Below are 23,225 nucleotides of genomic sequence, written 5' to 3' on the forward strand. Positions count from 1 at the left end.
TAAGGGGTTTTATTCCCTCCCTAACTTCAGGGGGAATCCCTACCTGGGGAAACAACCTTTCTCAGAGAGGTGACCTTGGTTAAAACACATAGCGCCAAGAAGGTGAGCAAACATATTAAGAACAGTATGCCATATATGCCAGGTCCCTTGAAACAGCAAGGATGGACCGGCTCCCGGCACTAAATAACTGAAACAACTCTCCAGCTGAAAATATTAAAGTTTTGAAAATATTTAAAGCATCACAGGAATGTTAGGAAGAAATTATTCAGCCAAAATCTTAGTGAAGATGGGAACCAGAAATGAATGGGACACTGAAAGCATTTGGCAAACCCGGCCACTCTCAACCTTGGCTGCCATGGCCTCAGGATATGTGAACACAAAAGCCCACAGCCTGCTTGGGGGATCTAATAGGCTATTCAGATCCCCAAGGACTGGTACAAGGATGAACCCTTGGTGGAAGGATAAATCACAGCTCCTGCCCCAATGAGGCAATAATAAAGGAGAGGAAGTCCCCTGATGAGCTGGAATGACAAGCTAATCCTCATGGGATTCAGAGCCCAGATTCACACAACCTGGATGACGCAAAAAAAAAAAAAAAAAAGGCAAGAACTGGTAGTGTTCCCAGACATGCAGTCAAAGCAAAAATAAATCCCCACTGGAAGAACTCACCATCATCCAAGGCCTCAAAGGATGCTCACAAACAATTTCCTAAAGAAATGAGTGGCTCCCATTCCTGCCGGAGACCAAGCACTAGAGCAAAATCCAGCAGAAATAATAGAAAGCAGAAGCAGAACTGCAAAGCATTTGATGTTAGAATTGTCAGACACATTACAAAATTAAAGTCAAGCTTGAAAATAAATCCAGATAATAAGAAATTATACAGGATGATCAAGCAGATTTTTTAAAAGAATTAAATGGAACCTAAAAAACTGACAATTATAATAATTGTAAGTAAAAACTAAATGAGTGGTTTTTAACTACATATTAGGCATAGCCGAAGAAAGAATTATAAATAGAGGATAGACCAGAAGAACTTCTCTTGAAAGAAGCACAAAGAGCCAAAGAGATGTAAAACATAAAAGAAAGGTTAAAACACATGGACGGTAAATTGAGAAAGTAACATGCCTCTAATCAGAGTTCCAAAAGAAAAAAGAATGAGAATTAGACAATATTTGAAGAGATAATAAATGAGAGTTTTCCCAAGTGAATGAACCGAATTACAAATTAAAGAAATCCAATGATTTTTAAGAGGGATGAATTTTGAACTCTGTGAAAGTATTACATATTTGACATTTTTTAATTTAAATTGTTTTTGAAAAATAAGCCAGTTTGGGAAGAATGGGGCAGGAGATAGTCTTTTAAAAAAGATTGCATATTGCGTGAGCAGCTCTGATTAAATTGATCTTTGTGAGTTAACTTGTACATCAGAAAGTAAGCTGTAAATATAGAGGAAAAACAGATATCAATTTATTCATTTAATATTTAATTACATGAAAACTTCTTATCCAAATTTTCCCTATATCTATTGAAGCACAAATTATGTAATAGTCTCATTTTTAAAAGAAAAGAGCATTGGTGCACTGAAAGGTTGCCAGTTTGATTCCTGGTCAGGGCACATGCCTGGGTTGCAGGCTCGATCTCTGGTAGGGGGGTTACAGGAGGCAACCAATCGATGTTTCCCTCTCACATTGTTTCTCTTTCTCTCTCTCTCCTTTCCTCTCTCTCTAAAAGAAATCAATTTTTAAAAAAATTTCAAGTATTGGCTAAGGAAACTAGTCCACTCAGAACTTTTTTAACCAGAATTTTGCTTCAATCACAGAAACCTTAATTGAATCAGGAACCTGAACTAAAGTGAACTCTGAATCAAAACCCAAAATGAAATATACTAATCTGCAGAAACACAAAGGGAACAAACACATATATGGTAATAACTTTACAGAACCAAAAATCTCTTAGAAAATCATTTGCTTATTTCTGGGTATCTTTTCTTTCTGATAAATTACATTTTTTTCATTACTTTTAGAAAACAATTATCCAACAAGATAGTGTGTCCTGAAGAAGAACAAGTTGGGATAGTAAATAAAATGTCCATTCCACCTTCCTCTCCAGAAACCCCTATCCAACCCAGTCTGAACACAGGGTTCTAAGAACCAGGCCTTAAAGGGAGCTCTGGAGAAGCTAGGAAAACACAGTGACAAAACCAAGAAGGAAGATGCAAGTCCCTGGCTCTATTCTAAGGTGGAGAAAAACCTAAAAACCGGTAGAAAAGATATGAGAACGCTCTCACTCTCTCTCTTTAACTCTCTCTCCCCTTCTCATGATCTTTTCACCAATTACATCTTTCTTTTGTGTCCATTATCCCTTTGTCCTATCCGTCTTTTGCTTATTTCCATACTAGAGGCCTGATGCATGAAATTCATGCAGGAATAGGCCTTCCTTTCCCAGCTGCCGGCACCAGCTTTCCTCTGGCACCCAGGACCCAGGCTTCCCTCGAAGCCCCAGCTTCATCCGGAAGGATGTCTGGAAGGATGTCTGGTCTAATTAGCATATTACGCTTTTATTATTATAGATATTTTATTTCTACATCTTCTGCTGTTATCACTCCCTTTCATCTTCTCTCCCATCCCTTTTATCCCCTTTCCTTTCCCTTCTCTTCTTCTATGACTTTCTTTCTCTGGACCCTAGTATTTTAATTTCCAATCTTTCCCTTCCTTCATCTCTTCTTTTCAATTATCTGATCTCATTTACCACCCAAAGCAGAGTATGTTTATAATCTTATGGAGCAGATTTGAAAGTATTTACTTATTTGCTTTATCCAACATGATGATATACATTGTTCATAATCTGGGGGAGAAAATATTATTTATACACTTATCAGGACTTTTTATTAAATGCTATTTTTATTTTTGCTCCATCATCACTGCCCCATAATTTGCAAAGCACTTTTTAGTGAGCATTGGTAATCAACTCAAAATTCATAACAGTGTTAGATTTCAAGAGAAAACTCTGATATTTCTCACTGTCATTAGATTGTAACCTCCTTGTATTTATTCCCCCATGTAACCCCTACCCACATTGTATAAGGATTTGTTTGTGTGACTAGTTGAATATGGTCGATGTGATGGTCTGTGACTAAAATTAGGTTATAAAAAAATGAGCAACTTCCATGTGGCTTACTTGAATCTCTTGCTCTGGGGAAAATCAACCACCACCATACAGAGAAGTGCACATCATGAAGACCAGAGTCTCCTGTCAACAACCAACACAGAGGGACCAGCCATGTGAGTGAGCCATCTTGGAAGCAGATCCTCCCGCGCCAGTAAGCCTTCAGTGACTACAACCTCATGAAACTCTCTCCAGCTAGAACATCTAACTAAGCTGCTCTCTAATTTCTCACAGAAACTATAAGAGAGAAATGTTTATTATTGTCTTAAGCCACTAAGTTTTATGGTAATTTGTTTGTTATGCAGAAATAAGTAACTAGAAAGAAGATTAAAGAGCGCGAGGGGAAAAAAAAAAAAAGAAATAAGTAACTATTTCTGTACATTGTGGAGACAAAACCAAAACAATTTGTGCATAAACACCTGAAAACAGTTCTTCCTTTACCAGTAACAAATATGCATATGCCAATTTCAGAAAGGAAATTTTGAAATTTTTCTGGAACTTTCTTTTATGCACTCAGCTTAATTCAGCAGTACTTCTGTTATTCTTCTCTTATGAGGGTGGAGAAAATAATATACATAGAATACAATTAATAACTTTTATATCTAACAATCCTAGTTAATTATAAAACAGGTCCCTATGATATCAGAAATGAGATTATCTGTGGAGAGCGGCTACAGTGTTTGGACAGGTTCAAGCCTTGGACTAATGAGAGGGCACAGTCCACTCATTGCCACGTGCAAATCCCAGCTTGGAGGACAAAGCCCTCCCAGCACAATTATAGCCAACAGCTGTAGTTGTGAGCTTGAACGTATGGTCCGAACATGTGGCCCCATGTGTCTGAGTGATGTGGGCTTGATAGAGTTCAGGTGCATGTAATTGAGTAGATTCGAAACCCACGAGAACATTGTAACCACGCCCTTACTTTGCCTCATAGAATTTGGCTATAAAATAAAGAGACAGGCTTACAGGCTGTGGCACTGTCTCTCTCCATCAGAGAGGGCAGTGTCCCACCCAGACCCAGCTTTCTTCTCTTGTCTGTCTTTTCTAATCCTTCACTGCTCCCACTCAGGTTCACCCTTGGCTGTGCTGGCGTGGCACAATTATCAACCAAAAAACCCAAAATATTAAGATATGAAGTAGAAAAATAACTCTATACTCTCAAAACAATGCATTTTTATACTGAAATATCTTCTTTTAATTATCCATTAAATGGAGCTAAAGAACATTCTTGGTGTTTGTTCTCATTTTGAAGACATCTCTACATTTCCTATTCATAATTATATTTTAAAAAAATTTAATCAAGCTAATACTAAACCTTGCTAACTCTTATAAATGGGTATTATTATCTAGCTTCCACCGCTGAATTTTTTTCTCAAATTAAAAAAAAATCTATACTTCTAATGATCCCCCCTTCTATTAGAATGTAATCGAATCATGTTATTAACCTAAAGCTAAAATTGAACACCAAAACGTTCCTCCATATGAAAAACTGAACTCAACTCTACTGTTATATCATTTAATTGAATCTCTAGATTTGCTTTGAGTGCAGAGAGGCTATATTTCTGAATTTTTTGCTTGCAAAGTATCCTGATAGATATAATGTGATCATCATTTACAGGATCCGAGATTAGAATGCCAATAAGAAGGAATTTGATCAACATACCAGCCATGGAATCCTTTAGTATGTTTCCTTTGCAATAATAGCCACACTAGGTTTGTAGTGGCCTGTGAGGATTTTGATGATCTCTACACATTAGATGCTGAGTGGAACTCATTAAATGATTCAACAAACATTTATTGAGCTCTGATTGGGTACCAGGCATTTTCCTAGAGCTTGAGAAGCAGCAATGAACAGGGAGCATCAGTTCTCTGCTTTTATGGTCTGGTTGAGCAATAGCTGGCAGACAGACCAAAGCAGGTGAAATACAAACCAACAGAATCACTTCCGCTGGTAATAAGTGTGTGGAGAACATTCAAAGGGTGATGTGCAGGGAAAAAACTTTGTAAGACGTGGCCAGAGAAGGCGTCTCTCAGGAGGTGATGCTTCTGAAATTCTGGGTCAGAGCAGTCCAGCTGTCGGAAGCATCTGATGGCATTGAAACCTTTCTTTAGGTATTATTATTATTATTTTCATACCCCCAAATCCCTAAGATACTGTGAACTCTGTCCAATATATTTTTGCCTATTGATTTACTCTGTGGTCCTCTGGATTGGATCCCAGAAGAGAGATGATCATGTGCAAAGGTTGATTATCTTCACATGCACCTTAGCAACCTTGGTTAATGAGGAATCCTTTGGTCATATTAGATACCCAATTTATCTGGTTCTGAATTTATCCCTCATGCTCAGGATTTTGAATTAATTTTGAAAAACTGGAGTTACTGGATGTTTATGAAAGGCAAGGCTAGAATCTTAAAAGTTCTTTGTTATTCTACTAAAGCTCATTGTTTTCCATCAGCCAGCCTCTTAAATTGACATTATTTTGAAGTCTAGCAGTTCAAAGGCTGCAAAATCAACTGTGATGCCTGGTGTATTTTATAGTCATGTCTCCAAGTACCTGTCCATGCAGTCTCTTAAGACACGGATGATGACAGTTCACAAAGTAGTGATTCTGCCCATAAGGTAGCGGATTTAACCATGACTGGGGTGGGTGGGTGGATGGGGGGCTCTCTCACCCCCTCAAAGATTTCAGTAAACCCATTTATTTTATTTTTTTTATAGCCCAACCTATATTCAGTAAACCCATTCAGATCTGTGACTGTCCAGAGGCCTCCCCACAATCTTTGAAAAATTCCTAAACACTTATTCTCAGGAGCTTTTCCCTGCCTCCACTCTTGGGTCCACACCAGTTAACGCTGCTCTCCGTGGATCTCTAGACACGAGCCCAGCCAACCCTTACAAAAGTTTCTACAAAACAAACACAAAACAAACACTTGCACCAAGTATTTTATCAGTTCAGTAATTTCAGCGAAAATTTGTGCGGGGGGAGGGGGGGGGGCGGGCAGGCGAGGAAGAATCACGTGGAGCAGATGCGAGCCGCTCTCCGCCCCCTCCTCGGCCGGCCGCAGCGCCTCCCTGCCCAGACGCCGCAGCTGGGAAGTTCCTGCCCAAAAGCTCAGATCGTCTCAGAAACATTCCGCCCACACCCTAGCCCCTCGGGGGCTCTCTTCTACTCTCCAGGTCTTTTCAGGATGTTTTTCAAAGTTAAGACATTTCCCTTCCTGAGAGGAATTCTGGGGCCAACTGTTAATAAAATAACGCTCCGCCTTATTACACGTGCTGCACCGCGTTCATATTGGGGCCCCTCTCTCTGCTGGAACAGACGGCAGGAGCGTTCATGTATTTGAGCGCTTGGTAAGCCTAACTTTTACCAAAAATAAAATAGTTTAAAAACAAAGTGGAGCCGCAGGGAGAGGTGTTTTGGGGAGAGGAACTAACAAGTGGTTTTCCACATTTGCTCAAAAGGGAGGCTGTTGATCTGTGTGGTTTGTCACCGCTTCCAAAGCCAAGTTACATAAAGTTCAGACCTTCTTTCTGTAGGGCTGTATTTTGCTGCAAACTGTGACATGCGTGATGAGCTTCTGATACATTTCTTCCTAGTTCCTCTGTACAACCAGAGGGTTTTGCGTTTTCTGATCCTCCCCCTCCTGAGGGAGTGCCACGCAAGATGACATCACAAATTCCTTCGTTTCATTAGAAACAGCCTCTACTTAGGTCAGGTTGTGAGAATTGCTTTTCTGCAGGAAATATATTTAACTGAAAACCACAGAAAATTTCTAAGTATAAGGTAGCTTACTGAAACAGCAGGAGCTAGTACCTTCCGATACTTATTTATATGACACAATGAAATTTGATTCTTTTGAAATGGACAAATATAAGCAAAGGAAAAACTGAGCATCCCTTTTTATGGAAACATTTTGCGGAGTTCTTAGGTTTCACATCATTACACGTTCCCTGGCTCAGTTGGATAATGGGCATGTAAACTGTTTTTATGCAATTGAGAGGAGTATAATTTTCACATAATTTGAGGGTGTGATTATTATTCAAACATTTATGCATAATTATTATAAACAAACACCCATACAATTAATTCATCCGGGCCTGTATTTCCATGACTAAGCCCCACCCCTATCCTTTCTTGACCCCTGCATGGTAATTTCTTCTGACTCACTTTAATCACGTTTCATCATCACAGTGCTTCTTAATAAGACAATCATTCTTGCCATCTCTCTGTAATGAAATGCTATTCATGAAGCTTGACCTGCACAACCTAAATGATTTCTGCAGTCAGTACCATAGAGTTATTTGTCCCAAATGGACAGTGGATGTTTCTAAAGCAATTCTCCCTAACAAATGCCTAATTTACAAGGCCTTTCAAAGGTATTAATACTATTAGGGATGACTCGCCTAATCAGTTTTCTCTCTGCACGCTTGACCATCTCATGAAAAAGCAGGTAACCCAGAGGAAACAAAAATGACAATTTTCTCTGCAAAGCCGTTCAGAACTTCAATCTTCTGATTTCTGCAACTGATTATCTTCATGTACCCAAGGCCTCTACCTGCTCCATGAAATCAGGCTCCCAGGGAGGACCACAGAACAATAGGTCACAAGGTAACTAGTGCATGTTCAGAATATAAGGTGACATTTGGAGGTGTGGGATATGTTTTCAAGAAATACACCAGGAATTTATTTTTAGGACAGTGGAGTTTCAAACACTCAACCTGACAATACCTGCAAGGAGAGCATGCTGATTATAATAGTCTTATTTTTGAGAAGTCTGGGGGCCAATTGCAACACACTGGGATTTGTTAAAATGTGGATTCTATTCCATTAAACAGACAGTTATTAAACACCTACTATATATGAGGCTTCCTGAGGCTCACAGATGAGTAAAACAGTTCTATCATTCAAGAAAGGCATATCCTCACAGTGAACAGAGAAGGTATTCGTCATAAAAATAACCCTGACTGTTTACCATGTGCCAGGTGTTCCACATGCATTATCTCACATAGTCCTCACGACAACTGTTCAAAAATATGATTAGTTGGACACCCGAAATTTGCAAGAAGACAATTTCGGTGATACAAAACTTTAACACCTCATGAAGTTCGAGTTCAGAGAAGTGCAAAATGGGGCAGGAGACAAGAAGCGTTATTGGATAAAGAACAAGGAAGAGACAGACAGAAACTATCTGATTGGCTGGGGCCACACAGTTAACCTCGTTTGGGATGAGAAGACCCGAGTTGACTTAGCACAGGGGACTGGCTGACTGAATTTTACTGTGTTTCAGGTCAGGCAGAGCATTTACAGGGACAGGAAAGTTACCTAAGTTTCGGTTTGTTGACCTGACACTTAAGCAGGACCAGCTCCATCTTGGGCCTAGAACAGCCGTGGGCAAACAATGGCCCCCGGGCCGGATCCAGCCCGTTTGAAATGAATAAAACTAAAAAAAAAAAAAAGACCGTACCCTTTTATGTAATGATGTTTACTTTGAATTTATATTAGTTCACACAAACACTCCATCCATGCTTTTGTTCCAGCCCTCTGGTCCAGTTTAAGAACCCATTGTGGCCCTCGAGTCAAAAAGTTTGCCCACCCCTGGCCTAGAAGCTTGTTTTAACACAGCTTTGAGATAGAAGGACTGTTAATGTCTCCATTTGCAGGTGAGGAAACTGAGAGCTTAAGAAAATGTCCAAGGCCCGGGGAGGGGCGTGCAGGAGGCAGCCAATCAATGATTCTCTCTCACCATTGATGCTTCTATCTCTCCCTCTTCCTTCCTCTCTGAAATCAATAAAAATATTTATTGGACATAAATAAAAAATGTCCAAGGACAGAAGAAAGTGGTGAAACCAAAATTCAAATTTTCTGAGTGTTCACACAATTCCCCCAGTAACAAAGTCAAAACTATCTTAACTTCCTACCTTCTTCTTTCCTTACCCTGCTCCCTCCACTAAAGAACAATCCCAGTGGGTAGTCCTATGTCTCAGCAATGTTTGTAGATTTATGACCTAAACTCTTTTCCTGTACAGAGGGGAGGAAGCGACTAGCAGATGTTCCCGTGGTTGACCTTGCACTTGCTCTTACAGTGCCACCTTCAAGCAGGGTGAGGAGCAGACCCCATTAGTTGCTGTGGGAGCCAAGACTGCATGGTCACACAGCCTCAGGTCACCATTTGGGTCTGGACTCTCTTCTTGTATGGCCTTGGGTACAGTACTGAAGTTCCCACTGCCTGAAGTTCCTTGTAAATAAAACCTAGATAACATATGCCATAGGGCTTTCCTTCAGATTAAACTTTGTTTAAAAAATGTGTCAGAGGCACCATAGCACTTTCTTCTCTCTCCCTCTCCCCTCCCTGCCCACCTTAAATGCTTCTCCCTGTTCCCTGCAATTGAGGACAGTACCAAGGGGTCTTTCCTCTCTGGTCACACAACCTCTGCTCCATTTTTCCTACTTGGTCCCTCCCTACTATCAAAAGGACTTATCCTCACACTCCCAGAGAATCTGATCTCCACCATGGGGGCTACCTCCCTTTTCTGCATTTTTTCCCATTTTATCTTTGATAATAACTTGTATTTGCTTAGCCTCTCTTACAGTCTGATTGGTTGTGTTACCCCAAAACTCATGTTAAAACCTAATGCCCAGCCAAGCCAGTGTGGCTCAGTGGTTGAGCATCAATCTATGAACCAAGAGGTCATGGGTTCGATTCCTGGTTAGGGCACATGCCCAGGTTGCAGTCTTGATCCCCAGTAGGGGGTGTGCAAGAGGCAGCCAATCAATGACTCTCTCATCATTGATGTTTCTATCACTCTCTCCCTCTCACTTCCTCTCTAAAATCAATAATATATATATATATATATATATATATATATATATATATACACTAGAGGCTCAGTGCACAAAATTTGTGCACTGGGGGGGTGGGGGGGTGAGGTCCCCTCAGCCCAGCCTGCACCCTCTTGCAGTCCTGGACCCCACAGGGATGTCTGCCTTCTGGCTTAGGCCCCATCCCCCCGGCAGTCAGACATCCCTCTCACAGTCCGGGGCTCTCACAGTCAGGGATCCCTCACTTCTTATCACCCACCTGCAGTGGAGTCAGGAGAGGCTCCCGCCACTGCCGCTGTGCTCGTCAGCCATGAGCCCGACTTCTGGCTGAGCGGCGCTCCCCCTGTGGGAGCGCACTGACCACCAGGAGGCAGTTCCTGCATTGACTGTCTGCCCCCTGGTGGTCAGTGCACGTCATAGCGACCAGTTGTTCTGCCGTTCGGTCGATTTGCATATTAGGGTTTTATTGTATAGGGTATAAAACCTAATGCCCAGTGCAATGGTATTTAGAGGTAGTGTGGGGCCCTCATAAATGGGATTAGTGCTCTTAGACGGCTGCCTATGAACCAAGAAGTGAGCTCTTACCAAAAATCAAATCTGCAGGCATCCTGATCTTGGACTTCCCAGCTGGAACAGACTAAGGCAGTTTATGAAGCACTATCACAGCCAAGCTCCTGTTTGATCTTCCTCATGTTTCTATAAGACAGGCAGGATGGGTATTATTTGTTCTCCTCATAATATATAAAGAAATAGAGGATCCAAGCCATGAAGGGATTTGTTCAAGGTCACATCAAGAGGGAAAGAGACAGAACTGGGCCCTTCTCCACTATTCATCAGTTCATTCAACTATTTGTTGAGTGCCAGCCTTGCACGAGGCACCATTCCAGAACTGAAGGTACATCAGTGAGCAAAGCCGTGTCTGCCCTCATGGAGCTTCCACTTTAAGTACAATAGATTTATTAAAAACAAATTAATGATTACATAATAACAATTACATGACTCATAATGCCAAGAGTTCTAAATGCTATGAAAAATAACAATGAAGCAGGGGGAGGAGATAAATAGAAAGTAAAGTGGCTGAATGGAGGCTCTTTTAGATGGGATAGTCAGGGAAGAGAGCTCCTGGGCAGAGACCTGAATAAAGTGAGTCATGTGACGAGCCATAGAAGTAGCATTCCAGGCCAAGAGAACAGCAAGGACAAAGGCCCTGAGGTGGGTGTGTTCTTGGTGGGTTTAAGGAGCAGTATGTCCATTGAACATTAACTTTGCTGGTTGTTGCTAGGTGTTGCTTGAAAGAAGCATTCTGTAGTCCAGTAACTTTTGGGACTTCTGGGGAAAGCAGGATGTTCAAGAGCCTATGATATATGAGCGCCCTCTGACTCTTCTTGAGCGTGTACAGTACATGACATTGTATTCAACCACGGAAACCTTCCCTCAGGGAGCACCTCAGGGGATTACTGTTCCACAGACACTCTGGAAATGCTGCACCACACCCTGCTTTACTGGAAAGAGGAAGTTGGGGTAGGAACTAGAACTTCAGGCCCTGTGCAAGGGAGGCCAGTGGAGGACACCCACAGAGGCACAGAAACCCTATCAGGCAGCGGCAGGCTCCATGTATCCACAGCGGAGAATGTTCAGCCAACCCTGTCATATCAACTCTTTGAACCTACTCGTGGCCCCTGTTTCCTGTCTGAACCTCTGGTGTGTCCCATAGTTAGCTAATTCCACGCTCTGCTGACTTGCCTCAGTGCTCTCATTTGGGGAAATGGTAGAAGGGCAGAAGAGGAACATATAGAAATCTGCTTAGATGGTGTTTCACCTCAGGTTGGGGGTGGGAGGCAGGGCAGGGGGAATTTCCAGGGCCCTGAATGAAGTGTGCAGTTGGTGGCCTCCCCGACAGCCTAGGAAGGAATTCAGCTCAGGTGGTGTCACATGCTCTGAGCTCCAGCTGCCATGGTCACGTCCAGAAGCAATTCAGCTGCAGGCAGGTGGGGGCTGCAAGAGGAAGACTCCCATTCGGCAGGAAAACTGCCAGCTGTGAAGAATGCTGATCACCGCCTCACTTGAGAAGAATTCCCAAGCCCTCTGCAAGCAATGAAGCCAGGAAATGAATGGGAAGCAGCTGGAGTGGACCAGGCAGAGGGGACAGCCCAGAGAGCGCAAGACGGGGCCAGGCAGTGGCCCGAGCCCAGGGAGCCCCGCAGAGGTCAGCTGGGCCTGCTTCACCGGAGGGGGCTGTCAGGAAGGACTGGCTGGTCCCAGGGATATCACCCTGCAGACTTGGGCCCAGACACATCGGAAGAGTGCCAGCAGGAATCATCTGTTGGCTTTATTTTTATAAAAAATAAACTGTATAAATGGATGTTAATTCCAGATGTTGCTTATTCATAAAATACATAAAAAGTGATCAGCTGTAAATACTAAACGAACTCTTCCTTTCAGGACTTTCAAAGGAATCTTGCAAAAAATCTGGCTAAGGGCTTGACCACAGACAAACAAATACATCCTAGATAAGATTAAAATTTTTCATTGCAATGGCTTGTCAGAGTAGTTGAAAAAGTCAGCTCAGGACTGTGATCTATGCACAACTGAGAAATTCTACTGAAAACAGCTAACGCCCAATGACTACATTGCCCCTTTGTGTGACATAATAGATAACATTAAAGATAAAAGAACTGCTATAACTTTAAGTGTTGAGAAATTTCTGAGAGCCAGACATTTTACACACAGCATTTTTAATGTTTACTTTAAGCTAGCATTCTAAGCCCATTTTACCGATGAAGAAACTGAGGTTCAGAAGGCTAAGCAACCTGTCCAATGAATGCCACAAGGAGAATTAAGTGATTGATCTGGGATTCAGACCCAGACCTCTCTGACTGAAAAGTCGAACTTGTATCACACGGTGACTATGATAACACGGTGATACAGATAACACCATAGGGTGGTTAGAACTATGGACCAGGCATCCTTAAATTCCTTCTTAGCACACCCACCCACCCACTTGCAATTTATAAAATCTTTTTTTTTATCCTCTTTGTCAGATGTTGGGAAGATCAATAAATATTTGCATTGTGCTTTGAGAGAATTAGAAGGACTTAGACCAGACATAGACTTAGACCAGTTCGACTGCTGTAGTCACCCACATGTCAGTAGCTTTGGATTCTTATGGGAAGAGCTCCATACGAGATATTCAAGGCAATCACAGAGCCATAGTCACTGCCTTGCCAGCTTCTGGGAAACTTGGTGTTCTTCTGATTCTTCCCTGCTCCCCAAACTACTCTTAAATTATGAAAACCCTTTCAGATGCAGGTACAAATGCTATCAAATTCCACTTTGTAAGATCTATGTGAAACCCTCAGGGATCCTCATATACTTGATCACTTAAGTGATCACTTTTTCTGCTCCCTCCAACATGTCTTCCCAGAGTTAAATGTCATTCACACTCTTAACTAAAAATTAACTAAATCCTTTCTGTTTAAATTGCTTTGTCTTACTAAAGTATTCAGTTATTCAATTCATAAGCCTACTACTGTGTGCCAGCCATATGCTCCCACAAAAAGAGGGAGAGGGGATTGGTTCCTATGACATAATCAACCATTGGTGTAGCATACACATTTTGTTTTTTATTGACAAGATTGGGCATTTATATATTTTTAATCTACATGTCATTATTATACACAACTGGGGCTGAAAATAGTACCTAAATTCTCAACCACAGTGATAGTTTGATGAATATATAATTCATATAAGCCTTTAGGTTTTCCTAGGTAATCTAACTCCAGTTAACAGTGGTATCAGTGAAAAAGCACAAAAGGGAAAGCATGCTTTAGTTATATCAGTATGATATGGATACTGATATCATGATCCTATTTTATAAAGAGTCAAGTATTATAAAAACATTTTCCAATAGGTTTTCTTTGCATTTTAAAAAATCTTTATTGTTGATGTTCTCCCTTCTGTCCCTCCTTTGCCCCCCTCCACTCAGTTCCTGCCCTACCCCATGCCTTCACTACCCTATTGTCTGTGTCCATAGGTAATCCATGTATGCATATAAGTTCTTTGGTTAATCTCTTCCCACCACCCCTCCTTCCTTCCCTCTGAGATTCATCAGTCTGTTCCATGTTTCCATGCCTCCTCTGGTTTTATTTTATTCATCAGTTTATTTTGTTCATTAGACTCCTTGTTCATTTATTTTGATTTTTAGATTCAGTTGTTGATAGATATGTATTTATTGCCATTTTACTGTTCAAATTTTTATCTTTTTTCTTCTCCTCGCTGCTGTGTAGGAGACACCCTATGGAGTAGGACTTGCTTCAGTGAGGCTTTGGTGCTGAATCTGCCCCTTGAGTGTGGCAGAGTTATAATCTGGCGTGGTCTGAAGCTGTCTACCAGGTGCACTGGTTCTGGGGCCTTCCTAGAGGTACAAAATCATCCACTGCCTGGGGTCACCCAGCAAGAGCTACAGAGTGATCTGCAGATGGCTGCTATTTGTTTTGGGCTTTGAGGTGCCCAGGAGAGATCAAACTGTGAACCAAGGCAGGCTGCTGCTAGTGCCAGGCCTGGGGCCACTTATTGAGAGGTATGGGGCATGCTGAGTCCAGCAACTACAGTACTTGTTTGTGAGATTTTAGTCTGAATCCTGAGCCAGGACAGGTCATTCATATAGATAAGCCACTGCAAACAGCTTGGGTGGGACTATAAATTAGGGAGGCCGAGTCTCAGGGAATTACCAGGGTGGGGCAAACAGTGTGGGCCGGGTTGATGGAAACTCATATATGGTGCCTGCCCATCAGATCTGAGTGGGGGAGGTCTCAGCAGAGGAACAATGACCTCTGGGAGCACTTTGTCTGAGAGAAAGCTGTCCCTGAGTTCTTGCCCTGATATCAGACCATTTAGTTCTTCCCGTATGTCCCTGGATCCTTTCAAGCTGCTGCCCCAGTGCTGGAGCTCTGAGTGAGTCCAAGTAAGTCTGTGTGCTGGCCCTTTAAGAGGAACTGCCTGGTCTCCAGTAGTCTCCGTGTCACTCGGCCACAATTTCCATTGTTATTACAGCCAAACATTTCAGGGACTTCTCTTCCCAGCACTGGAACCCTGGGCTGAGGGGTCTGGTGTGAGGCTGGGACCACTTGCTCATCACAGAGGCCTCCCCAGCCAAGATATCCCTTCCAATTAAAAACAGGCCTCACTTGGGTGTTGGACCAGCCCCTTCCGTCAGTGCATCTGCCCCTCCTACCATTGTAAGCAGCTGGAAAGACACCAGGTGTTAGACCGGTGGGGTCGGACCAAACCTGGGTTCAGCAACCTTGGTACTTGGATTCTGGCTAGGAAAGAATTCAGAGTCAAAACCTAAACTGTAAGAGAACATTTATTTGGTAAATCACAGAGGTAGAAGAAGTAATTCCTAGAAGAAATGGGCTCAGGAAACAAGTTATAGAAGTAAAGGAAGGGCCCTTGGAGCTTGGGAGTGAGGAAGCTGAAGGTAACAGGCCTGGGGCAGGGAGGAGGAAGGGAGAGGGAAAGGCTCAGGCATGCTTCCAGGAGGAAGAGCGCACTGGGTCCTCTGTCCTAAGGGTTTTAAGGGTGGAGATTTGTAGGGAAGGTCCCTGGAGAAGACCTCAATAGAATATTCAGCAGTTTTCCTGGTCTGTCCTTTCAGGATTAATGATTGATTGATTGGCCGGCACCAGGGCAGGAGTCATTATTCAATGCATCTGGTCTTGAGGCTGGTTTGTTGCTTATCTGGGCCTAGAGCTGAAATACAACTGAAACATGGATGTTATCCCTAGGGAGGAAAGGTCAGGGGTCCCAACCTCAGGACCAGCGATATGCTAGGGGAGGAAAAGTCAGCCTGGGGGCGAGGTCCCACCCTACAAGTGATTGTCCCTTGCTCGGCCCCTGGGGCTTTCCACCCTGATGACCTGCTGTACCTGGCCCTACCATCCCTGCTCTGTCATGTCTGTCTAGCTGCCTGCCACACTACCAGCCTCAATGTGCTTTCTTCTTTAATTCTCTAGTTCAGTGGTTCTCAACCTTGGCTGCACATTAGAATCACCTGGGAATCCTTTTTAAATCCTGATTTCTGGGCCTCATCCTCCGGAAATTCTGTTTCTTTGTGATGGGGTGGGGCCACAACATTAGTAACAAAGGAACAGAATTTCTGGAGGATGAGGCCCAGAAATCAGGATTTTAAAAGGATTCCCAGGTGATTCTAATGTGCAGCCAAGGTTGAGAACCACTGCTCTAGTTGTATGACTAACATTCAGGCAGATTTCCGGCACTTCTGTATGATGGTTGTTCTGTATTTTAGTTGTAATTTTGATGTGGTTGTGGGAGGATGTGGGTACCATGTTTACCTATATCGCCATCTTGGTTCCTCTCTCCGTTTCCCAATAATTTTTATTAACAGCCTATCCCCATACTACACTCATAGTTTGAAAATGTCTACAATTGAAAGAAAAATCGAGGAACAAAATTAACTTAGCTACATAAAACCACTAAGAAAGTTAATAACAGTAAGCAGTTTGAAATCTAGTTCAATTTAAGTTCAACATTAAAGCTACTGCATAAAAATTCCTTTGTAGTAAAATGGGTTTTTAATTTTAGAGGCTTTGTAGCCATTCTTGTAATCATTCAAGGTCAAATGTAGTGAGGATATAGTGAAAAAGAATAAAGCTTGCCCATGTTTGAAAGAAAGTGGCAAATTTCCTTTTAATCTTTTTTTCTACTCAACAAACTAAAACCAAACCTTTTCCAACCTAGTTCTATGCAACTGTATTCACTCTTATTGTTTCCTACCATCTGATTTGTTGCAGCTTTAAGTAATTTATTTTAGCATTTGGACCCATAGCAACATCCATTTTATGTACAGGTGGAGTTACTTAGTACGTACTATAATCTGAAGACAGTAGAATAACCTCCTTTTTCCTTAATTATCTGAATTTCACTACAAAAAAAAGTGCATTTCTTTGGGTGAAGATATTACCCCTTATTAAAATGTAAATATTCACTTTTTATCATCCATTGGAATCACTAGAGGGTTTTAATCTATTAAAGGACAGATTTCTGGGGTCCATGCCCAAAGTTTCTTATTCTTAGGGATAAGAAATTCCCAGCCCTGGCCCATGTGTTTGGTTGGTTGAGGCGTCATCCCATGTACCAGAAGGTCTCGGGTTTGGTTCTTGGTCAGGGCACATGCCTAGGTTGTGGATTCGATCTCTGGTAAGGGTGCATATGGGGGAGGGGGTAACCAATCGATGTATCTCGCTCACATGGATGCTTCTCTCTCTCTCTCCTCTCTCTCCCTCTTCCTTCTTTCCTCTCTAGAATCATTATTTTAAAGAAACTCCAAAATTTTTGGGACCAAAAATTTGCATTTCTAACAAGTTCCCAGGTGATACTGACGCTGTTTGTCCAGGGACCACACTTTGAGAACCTAGTATATATTAGTGCTGCAGATTTGGGAAGGTATCACAGCTGGTTCCATCAGGGGGAAATAAGAATCTGAGCCTGGGACTGCTGGCATGTATAGAGCTAGACACAGGGTTCCAAGCAGCAAAACATTGTGGATAGAGTGGATATAAAAATAAATAGGAAACATGAACTGGGAAAGCAACACTGAAGGCATAATGGGAGCAAGTACTTCTGAGAAGAGTATCCCACTTTCCATTTAGAATTTGGATGCTTGATGAAGCAGTTTACAACAAGAAAAATAGCTTCCCAGGTGTTAAACTTGAGAGTGCTAAGACTGTTTAAGGTCCAAACATTACATGCATTTGTGCTTTGCTGAAAGAGGGCATTCCCAGGTAAAACAGGGAGAGTAACATATGTAAGGGTGTCCCAGTGAATGCTAGGATGATCCAAAGGCAAATGACTCTTGTTGAAATCATGGCTAGCTAATGTTTATAGTGTATTATCTTTAGTCCTTTCTCTTTTCTTTTCTTTCATATATAGGTGGGACAAAAGTAGCTTTACAGTTGTTCATATGGAAAATAATACAATAATTAATAAATAATAATACAAGAATAAACTCTGGGTTTTGCATACTCATAACTGTAAACCTACTTTTGCCCCACCTTGTATATACATACATATATATATAAAAATTATTTTTTGTTATATATATGTATATATACATATATTTTTTTTCCTACTTCTCCTCCCTAATTGTTGTGTAAGATTCTTTCCTTGAATCAGACTTTCCTCCTCTAAAAAACATACAGTTATTTCTAGGGAAAAATCATTTAGGTCATCAATCTTTTCTTTGTGTTTATTCTCAAAGCCTCTTGGAAGTTAAGAAAAAAGAGCCACTTTCTTTTCTTTCTTTTTGTTTTGTTGTTGTTGTTTTGAGCATCTTGTTTCTTTAAAAGGAAGAAATACCTGAATGAGGGTGCAAAAATTATATAAATGTTAAAATTTGGCAGGGTAATGCTTTGAATACTCTTCCTACCCCACCCCTCACAAAACAATGTAATAGTCATAAGATAATTTCAGGATTTACTCTAAGATATTAATTCATGGTGGTGTAAACCAGTAATAACATTCAAGGTTGTAGAATAGATCCTGTCACAGACTCTATATCTGACCACATTTAGAGATGACGCATCAAAAATCCAAGGTTAATGTCACTTGTGAATATGACTACTCCCAGCCATAATAAGATCTTATTGCTAGGAAAAAAAAAATTGACAGTGTGCTTTCTTCTAAAACAAAGAAGAAAAGGGTAGATTTAGATTTCACATTTACTAGTAAATTTTAGAAAAAGGGAGCTGTGTCTGAGTTCTTTTGAAAGCATCATCCCATCAGGAAGAATTTATTAAGTATACAATTAATTCTCCCATACTATCCAACCCAACAATTTAAGCCCTAAAACAAAAGAGGAAGGCTTCACCATGCCAGTCCTATCTGTGACAGAACACAGAAATATATACATGGTATTCATTCATTGAGTGTTACAATAGTCACAACACAAAAAAATTTAACTTAATAATCTAACACCATCTTTCTTAAATTACTAAAATACCATACAAGGATAGTTTAAAATGAACTGTCTCTGAGGAAATTTTCTAAGTGGAAAAAACTCTACACATTTTTGTGGCTCCAAATGATTTTTACTATATTTTCCAGATGCGTATTTTGATTCTACCTGATTATATCAATTTGAGCCTCACTATAATGCAGTGGATTTCTTAATTTTAAAATATGATTTCTCATCTTGGCTTTAATATGGTCAGAGTTCACTTATCTCTACATTTCTTTGTCTGTTTACAGAATGTATGGTTCATTTTTCTCCAACCTTTCAGCTTTGCTAGAAATGCTGGGCAACAGGAAAGAATGAGTTCATGACTCACCAGATTGTAAGCTATTCTCCGCAGTTACTATAAATACTGCCGTCAGTCTCATTTTTATGGTGCTGATAAAGGAAGGTAACCTGTACAAAGGAGTTAGTTAAATGATCCAAAATGCCCTTGCTCAACACTGGACATGCATTATTTTGTAGTCCTATAGTTGCAAAACAGGAAATGAAGTTTTTAGGGGCTGGTTGGCCAGCTGGTCAACCAAATAGTATACCATTATAACAGCAAAAGGAAATGTCATACGGCTCTTCTGTAAGTGCATCACAAGATTTATTTTGCAAATGCTTTTCTTTTTATATTTGATTGGTTCTTTTATAGCTTGTATTTGCTTTAGCTTCTAGCTAAAAGATGCTTTACAATGACTGTGTCCTCTCTGAAAATGGTTTGTACTCGTTTCCAAAGGACAGTTTCTCTGTTTAGCATTATGAAGTGATGTTTATGGTCACTTTGGAAAGTAGCACAGTTAATGAGATTACTGTTAAATCAATAGCACAATGAAATGCAGGGAAACTTTAGTTCTATGTATTTTCCTTTTGTGACATTGTTTGACATTTTACAATAACATTGTTTAAATAATCATATAAATCATTCAATATACAGAAACTAAACAAATTGATATGCATAAGCACAGAAAACAAAGTGTGTTGGGGAATCAAAATCTATATTTAGGGCTTAGGTTAAGGTAAGGGGAAAATTTGGTAAAATTATGAAAATAATATTGAGATGTGATATAACAGAAGCACTGTCAGGTGAGGCCTTATTCTGCATTTAGTGATCATACCAATAATAAAAATATCATAGAAAACACATTTGATAAAATAAAAACTCATTAGAGATTATTTTTAAAAGAGGAGTAAAAGAATGTACATTTAACCACAGCCAGACCTAAACAGAAATGAACATATAATATTGCATAGAAAACCATAAGGTTAAAGAGTAAATCTGATTAACCTTGGAAATGAAAGAAACCTTGTTTTCCAATATTGTGGAATAAAATGTAGTATTTACTATGGAGTAAGATAGTGTATCAACTAAATAAAGGTATGGGCAAAACATTTTTTAGCCATAAGTATAAAGATAGGAGGGCCCTAGTCAGGTTGGCTCAGTGAATAGAGTGTACTCCTGTGGACTTACAGGTCCCAGGTTCAGTTCTGATCAAGGCCACATGCCCAGGTTGCAGGCTCCATCCCCAGTGGGGGGCATGCAGGAAGCAGCCAATCAATGGTTCTCTCTCATCATTGATGTTTCTACCTCTCTCTCCCTCTCTCTTCCTCTCTGAAATCAATAAAAATACATTTTAAAAAAATAAAAATAAAGAAAGGAGGGACCAACCTGACCAAGAATTTTTTAAGAGAGAGAAGGGAAGAAAATAGGCCAAAGAAAATATTGTGATAAGAAGGTTCCTGAAATATCAAAAGATTTCTGTAGTCAACACAACCAGGGCCCTCCCAGTGATAAGTCAGAAACATTGTTTGTCTAAACCAAATTCACTTCTGCATCACATGAGAGGCCTTTAACTTTGAGTAGGAGTCTGCAATGGATAAATCTAACTTGCTAAAAGTAACTTCTCACCATTGAACTGTGAAATGTTGAAGAGTCTTTACATTCAAAAAATAATTTCTGTGTATTTCTAAGAATTAACAGGAGAAAACATAAGATTATGACATTCTTCTAATAATACTCTTCCATGTGTATTCTCTTGAATATACATGAATCTTCAAGAAGCTTTCCCAAATATGGCTCTCACGACATCAATCAATTCCTGGTAGAATTGATTCAATTACTAATTCTGCCTCTTGACAGCAACAGTTCAGCCGTAATAGAGAAAATCTAAGATGAAAGTCAACCTAAGGCCTGACTCATGGCAATCACAAGGGCCTGGATCTACAGAAGAATGCTACAAACAGGCCATCCCAGATATGCAAGAGCAAAGGGCCCTATTCACTTTCTGGATTCTCCTCTCTAGGATTCAGCTTACTGGTAAGATTGGCCCAACCCAAAGTCTTCTCTACCAAGCTCATCTCAAGAAGCTAAAAACTACTGTACAGGAATACTTTGGCTGATCCCAATTGAAAGGGGAAACATTTATGCAAAAACAAGGGATTTTTCTTACTGACCAAATCCAAACTCAAGGACCCTTTACTATTCAATGTATGATGCTGCTTCTACAAAGGAGGTAGGTGGATGAAACCAATTAAAACCCACTTAAATCTATAAAATAACTTTCAAATTATATTATATAAAAATGTAGCATTACTCTGCCATAATTCTTTAATTATGCTGATATAGAATCATATAGATACCTCTCCTCTAAAAATGTGAAGACATAAAAATTTTAAAAATTATTTTATTCAATTTAGTTCATTTTTTAAAATTCAACACCATGGTAGGCACTGGGGAAAGAAATGAGCACTACATAACAAACTGTAAGAGATTAAATTTCCTCAGAGACAATTCATTTTAAACTATCCTTGTATGGTATTTTAGTAATTTAAGAAAGATGGTGTTAGATTATTAACACATAAGAGATTGTGTCACAGAGGAGACAGGCAAGACATTCAATGATAATCATACAGTGTAGCAAGCGCTATGCTAGAGATATGTTCCAGGACTTGTGGGAATATACAGGAGGACATAGATTAAAGGGCCAGGACATGTCCACTGAGTATTTAACCTAAATACTAAAGAATAAGTGTGATACAGATAAGGAAATGGAAGGGGAAAGATTTGTATGCAGAGGGAACTGCCTGAGCAAAATCACCAAGGTAGGAAAGAGTATGATACTTTGAAGGAACTGTATACACAGTGTAGTGACAGGGAGCACAGAGGGTTTAGTGGAAAATGAGGCTTGAAAAGAGATAAGAGTACTACTACAAGATCCTATATGCCATTCTGAGTTATTGGGGGTTTTTTATCTTAAAGGTGCCAATGAAGGCTTTTCAGCAGAGGAGCTACATAGTCATTTTCTGCTTTAGTAAAAAGCAGTGTTAGTAAGAAGAATATCTGAAGAAAGGATGGATTGTTGTAGAGCAAATCTAAATCAGAGAGACCACTTAGGATACCAGAAGCAGGCACTTCTCCAGGGACTTACAATGGAGCTGCAGGTTAGCAGGATGATTCACGGGCAATTAATGGAGTCAACAAGATCTGAGGATCAGTTAGTTATGGAGTTGGGAAAAGGAGAGTCTAGGATTTTCCTCCTAGTTTCTGGCTTGGGCACCTAAGAGAGGATAAGGGGCAGGAGATGTGAGAAGAAGGATGTTCACTTCAGGGAAGTTTGGATTGGAAGTACCTGAAGACAACCAAGGGAAGGTGCCAGGGAAATGGTTAGAAATGAGGGCTCAGAGGAACTGCCTGGTGGAAGGTACAAGACTAGGAGTCAACTGTGTACAAAATGAAAGTCAAGGGTGTGAATAAGATGGCCCAGAAAGAGTGTATATCAGTGGTCGGCAAACTGCGGTTCGAGAGCCACATGCGGCTCTTTGGCCCCTTGAGTGTGGCTCTTCCTAAGCCTTAGGAGTACCCTAATTAAGTTAATAACAATGTACCTACCTCTATAGTTTAAGTTTTAAAAATTTGGCTCTCAAAAGAAATTTCAGTCGTTGTACCGTTGATATTTGGCTCTGCTGATGAATGAGTTTGCCCACTGGTGTATACCATTAGCAGAGGGCCAAGGAGAGAACCTTGGAAATTCTAACAAAATTAAGGTGGTTTTTTTTCAAACTAATAAATTTTGTTTGGAGCAGTGTTCCTTAGGTCGCAATTCATGATTAATGTTAATGATACTCAAATAATAATCTAAGTTTCTTTCAACATTTCATGCATTGGGGCTAACATGAGATGGTGGCTTTCTCACTGCAAACCCAAATGTCCCTGTCAATAAC

Source organism: Myotis daubentonii, chromosome 2, assembly GCF_963259705.1.
Source record: "Myotis daubentonii chromosome 2, mMyoDau2.1, whole genome shotgun sequence".
In the NCBI taxonomy this organism is placed as follows: domain Eukaryota; kingdom Metazoa; phylum Chordata; class Mammalia; order Chiroptera; family Vespertilionidae; genus Myotis; species Myotis daubentonii.